The following is a 6205-nucleotide window of genomic DNA, read 5'->3' as shown; positions in this document are numbered from 1 at the left end:
AGGAATGTTCCTGTTCCCGCCTCACTGGTGACTGACCGCAAAAACAGCCAATAGAAAACAAAAATCGTTGACTGATTTGACTGGCAACAAGAAGAGCCAATCAGGTGTTCTGCCCAGTTGTAGTAAAAGGTAGCGCTCAGAAACTATACAATGTGTTCGTTGTTGCTTTGAATGAATAACACGATCTTTAAATATATTGTTGCATCATGAGATTAAACCGAAATATAATTAAAAATTTAAAAGATTATACATTGTGTAAACAGTTTACTGTTGCCAGAAATGGTTAACACAATTTTCTATTCTACAATTAGTCAATTTTTAGTGAACTTCAGAGAAATAATTGCTATTCATGTTTAACATATAGAATCAAAAGTATTTAAAACTTGGGCTATGAAGGTTTTTTATGATGGTTATCAAAGAGACGATATTCACAATATGCAAACAGTATTATTTGTTTTTGTTGTGATTTCAAGCAAATCAAATGGTCCTCATTATTGAACTGAGTTCCCATTTCTGCAGATCCTTTTAGTAATCAATTTGTTTCCATAAGGCGAAATGTAAAACTGTTTGGGGGCCCAGAGGACACTAAATTCTCTTTTTGTCGAACCCCAAATAAGTAAATAAATAAATAATAAAATAATTTAAAAAAAAAGCTGAAAAGCAGCGATTCTTACACCTTTTGCCTACTGAAAACGGTTTGAACTCAACATATTTCATGGTTTTGTTTTTATTATTTTTTTATCACCAGCTTAATTTCATTTGTTAATTTTCTCTATTGCCATGTCAGATCTTAAACCTTCCAGAAAAAGTTGCTTTAGTGAATCTGCTCCAGCTCTGTAATGTTCCATTCCTTTTCCTAACACTGAAAGACACTCTCTCATTGAGGATTTCTCCCATTCTTCCGCAAACACGACTTCAGGTGTTCAGACTCTGATCCAACCCCATACCACCCTAGAACTGATCCAACCCCATACCACCCAGAACCCTGATCCAACCCCATACCATCATAGAACCCTGATCCAACCCCATACCATCCCAGAACCCTGATCCAACCCCATACCACCCCAGAACCCTGATCCAACTCCATACCATCCCATAACCCTGATCCAACCCCATACCACCCAGAACCCTGATCCAACCCCATACCACCCAGAACCCTGATCCAACCCCATACCACCCCAGAACCCTGATCCAACCCCATACCACCCAGAACCCTGATCCAACCCCATACCATCCCAGAACCCTGATCCAACCCCATACCACCCCAGAACCCTGATCCAACTCCATACCACCCCAGAACCCTGATCCAACCCCATGCCACCCAGAACCCTGATCCAACCCCATACCACCCCAGAACTCTGATCCAACCCCATACCACCCAGAACCCTGATCCAACCCCATACCACCCAGAACCCTGATCCAACCCCATACTATCCCAGAACCCTGATCCAACCCCATACCACCCAGAACCCTGATCCAACATTCTTCCAGCTCTTCTTTCTGAGGAAACTCAGATCTTTTAATGTGAGCAGAAACCTTCTTTATGTGTTTTATCAGGGATTTTTAACCAGTGTTATTTTCTATGCTGTGTTGTGTTGGGGAAGCAGCATTTGTGTAGATGACAAAAACAGGATTAACAAGGTGATTAAAAAAAATCTGGGACTGTGATTGGCATCACCCCAGGCTCTCAGGACCTCACCCTGGCAAAAAGAAGTGAATCCAAATAATTTTATTCCTTGAAAACTATCCTCTACATGATGTTTTTAATCGTCTCAAAAGCTCTTTTAGTGACCGTCTTGTCATGCCTCAGTGTTCTACTGAATGTTTCAGAAGGTCTTTTGTTCCTGTAGCTGTCAGATTTTTTAAACAACCTGTAGTTTTTTAAAAATGTTTTTAGTATATTTACGTATTTAAGGTCTATTTAATGTTTTTCGTCATTGTGTAGGTATGACGTGTGGTGGCAAAGACATTTCCCCTTTTAGGGGATGAATAAAGCTTATCTTATCTTATCTTATCTTATCTTATCTTATCTTATCTTATCTTATCTTATCTTATCTTAACCCCATACCATCACAGAACTGGGCTTTGGGATGGTGATGGCAGATACTGGATTTAGATTCATGTTTGAACATGTTTCAGTAAATTACTACAGGTATTTTATTTTTTCTTTTTCTGAAAATCTAAATAAATGCTGGGCCTTTGCAGTGCTGTGAATGAAGAATCATTCTCTGTTTAATGAACACTCATCAATTACATGAACAACAAAAAGTCACATTACTGCCATCTTGAATGGATATTTTACTTCAACCCAAATTACTAATTCACTGTCAAACACTCAAATGTGTAAAAACTCACCACAGGTTTGGAAAAAGTGACATCTGGAAAAATTTCCAGGTCCAGGCCAACCTGACTGGGATCACTGCTGGGGGTAGGGCGGAGCACCAGACAGGCTGTCAGAGCAGAAAATGTCCATCACTTGCAGCAGCGTTGCTTGGCAGACCAACTAGAACCTGGCAGACTAATCCCAGCAGCACTGACTGAAGATGGGGTGTGTTCCCACAGGATGACCTTCGGAGGGTGTTCCTGTCCATGAGGAAGCGTATCACTGCCATTATCAATGAAGACGTGGGCAGGCTGATTACTGATCTTTTTTTTTTTTTTTTTGGAAACTGCATTTATTTTAGGTCAACATGTGGTGCTTACATTTCTTGGTTCACATGCGAAGGCCAAGTCACTGAATAGACCTGCACCCAATTTTCACTTTACAGAGCTCACAGATTGAGTTTGTACCGTGTTACAGATGTCTTGGTACGTTAACTGATGAATTTCTCATTCTTTATCCCACATATTCATCAGCTGGTAAAAAGGTTCAAACTCAAACTCGGTTTTTATTTCAGGATAAAATCCTGGTTTTCATATGACTCCCCCCAAAAAAATGTTGGCTGCTGCCACCTTTCTAAATACAAACCTTGTTTTAGAGTCTGTGTGTTCTGGGTAGTGTGTACCACAGGGCTTTCAGGTTCATCACTAATTTGAGGTCTCTTACTCATTTTTTATTGTACAAATGTGCTCGATGGTCCTCTTTGTCCTAAGACATCAGCATATTCTTATTTTAAAGCTGTTATTGGTCTGCTTCATTCCTACCTCTCAACTTTTTTTTTTAATGTTTTTTTTCCCACAAAAAGTATACAAACAATTAACATAACATTCATGACAGCACCTATTAAAATCAAATAAAATAACACTCAGCCATATAATAACATAAAAATGCATTACTAAACTAGATTAGCACAGAAAAGAAATCTATGGTATTCCAGCGTAGACCCCCAGTTGTTTCTTAAACATAGAAAAGATGTTGAATTCATACAAAAAATACAAAAAAAAGATAGTTATAAATAAATAAATAACAGAAGAGTAAAATTTTTATTAATTTCAGTCCAGTTCTTTTGCTACCTCTCAACCTTTATCTGTATGAAGAGTTCAGGGGCCTCATGTACAAAGAGGGCCTCATTTATAACGGCAATTATAGTCAACTTTGAAAATTTATAAAACCCAAACTTGGTGGGAGAATGTCCCTACCTCCACAGCAAGTCCAATGGGAAACTGCGACACCAACGGCACTGAATAAAACCAAGGAAATGATGTGAAATATGAGACAAAAGTTACCTTTCACACCACATGTTATATATTAAAGCTATTTGCAAAAAAGAATAAAGAGGCACATTTCATACTAAAACTAATAAGACTGCATGCTCAAAAAGAAAAAAAGAAAAATCAGGATTTATAAAAGAAATGGAGATATTATTAATAAGAACCTCAAAATTTGTTCTGTTAAACAAAACTTACATGTTATAAAATACATTCGTGCTACATAAGGCGGACAGTCTGATGTCCACATGCGCCAGAAAATTTAATAATAATAATTACTAATAAAATAACATAGAAATAACATGGAAACATGCTCGTCAGTCAGGCTACAATTTCCCCACCTGTAGCTATTCAGAAAAGATGGTTGGATATAAAAGATGTCTGGGTTTTTACGCATCCTAGTGCCTAAAGATGCACAATGCCTTATCTGGCACTGCTGGACAATATGGCGCCAGACTTCAGAGTGAGCGGATTTTCGGAGACCAGCAAGACTTAATGCATGGCTCATGAACCGGTTCCGACTGCTATGTGCTGTGCTCTCGGACCCCTGTGATGCTCTCGGACCCCTGTGATGCTTTGGGCCTGCCGTAGAGACGTACCAGAAGGAACCATGTTGTGCCAGTCCCTTTGCAATTGCTGACAACACTGGGCTTTCTGGCAACTGGCACCTTTGAGAGGGAACCGGGTGACAGGTCGGGGATATCATAGTCAACCTTCAGCCGTGTTATGCCAGACGTGTTAGACGGCATCACTGGTTTGTCCCAACGTTACATTAACTTTCCTACACTGGGGGTAAACAAGGCAGTTTGCTGCAATGTCTGGTTTTCCTAATTGGTGCTATTGATTGCACTGAAGTTGCAATAAGAGCACCACGTGAGAACGAGATGAAAAAAAAAAGAAAAAAAAAATCCCAGAAGGAAATTGGAAACAAATTGGAAATGAAATCTGCATTATCATTCTCTAAAGACTAAATAACATGTGATTCAACATGTTGCTCACCAATGTTGTGGCTCGTGGTCTGGGTCCACAATAACTGATGCGATTGCTTCATTTGCAAGAATATTCGGTTGTTGAAAATGAGGGCTTCAGGCGGCTAATAAAAGTAATGGAACTGCACTGCATTGTAGTGTCTCGCAAACGTCTTTCTGAAGAAGTCGTCCCAACATTTACCATACAATAAAAAAAAAGTGAAAAGTAGCGTCAGTCATTCATTCTAAGACCCAGCACAGTGGGACGCAGACTGGAGGCTGGAGCATCTAGAAGTGATGCAATGCTTTTGAAACACGCAAGAGATGGATTTGTTTGATTTTATTAAAATTTTTTCATAATGCTTTTTAATGTTGTCCCAATTTCTGTCCAGATGGTCTCTATTTCCCGCAACTCCTTGGCCACCTTGCAAGACTTCCTCTGAGGACATGGCTGCTGCGATGCTGTGTGGAGTCTCTGGCCTCACCCTCTCCAATCACAGCTGCAGCACTATCGACCCAGCTTGAACACCCAGGAACTAGAAAGAAACATTATTTAACACTGAATAAACTGCTGCCAGTCTCAGTTGTATCTGTACATATTTGTTTTATAAATTAAAACAAAGGACGAATTACCGGCATGTGGTGCCTTTGGCGTGGCTTGCCATCTGACACGGAGTTGACAGCTTCTGTCACCTGCTGCCCTCCTCCGCTGTCCCCACCAAATAAAACCTTTTTACATTTTTCAACGTGGTCCATCAGAATCTCCATCTAACATTCCAAAAAAATCCGCTTATTCCCTTTTCCCATCCTGAATAATGTAAATGATATAGATGAATATTTATTATAGGCGTTTAACTGACCATTTATTGCCACCATAAGGGTGTGGCAAGGCGTTCCCTCACGTGCTCCTGCTTTAGAGTTGATTTTGATTTATAAATGGAAACAGGCGTGGGATGTGCGTGCGCACTCTTAGAAATCTGGAAGTTTTTGTGCGCCATATTTCCTTTTTTCCATTCATACACAATCTGTAGTCATCCTTGAAACGCACAGTTTTAGAAGCGAGGCCCCAGATGTATCAAGAGTGAAATGACCGTGGAAACGTGCAGCCTCTTATGCATCTGGGGCATTCAGTAGGGAGCTGGCAGACAGGAGGGGCTGTGTCAGTCAGCTGACCCTGAGCCGAGCCACGCCAGCCATGTTGGACAGAATTATCCACGTCAGCCAGGGGTGTATTATATTCCCATACAATGCAGCTGAACAGGTCAACAATAAAGCACAATTTGCAGCAATAGCCAGTTTTCCTAATGTAATCGGAGTTATCGACTGCACACACACTGCTATAAAAGTGCCATCATATGATGAATTTGTATGTCAACAGGAAATATTTTCATTTGATCGATATACAGATCATATGTGATGCCCAGATGCAGTTAACCAACATTGTGGCGAGGTGGCCTGGTTCAACGCATGGCTCCTACATTCTAACTACCAGCATGGTTGGGAACAGACTACAAGCTGGCACTGTGCGTGATGAGTGGCTTCTTGGTAAGTACATATATTTGTGTAATGGTCCTCAAATTAAATGGGGG

The sequence above is a fragment of the Melanotaenia boesemani genome, chromosome 7 (genome assembly GCF_017639745.1).
Source record: "Melanotaenia boesemani isolate fMelBoe1 chromosome 7, fMelBoe1.pri, whole genome shotgun sequence".
NCBI lineage: Eukaryota > Metazoa > Chordata > Actinopteri > Atheriniformes > Melanotaeniidae > Melanotaenia > Melanotaenia boesemani.
This window is presented reverse-complemented; position numbering follows the sequence as displayed.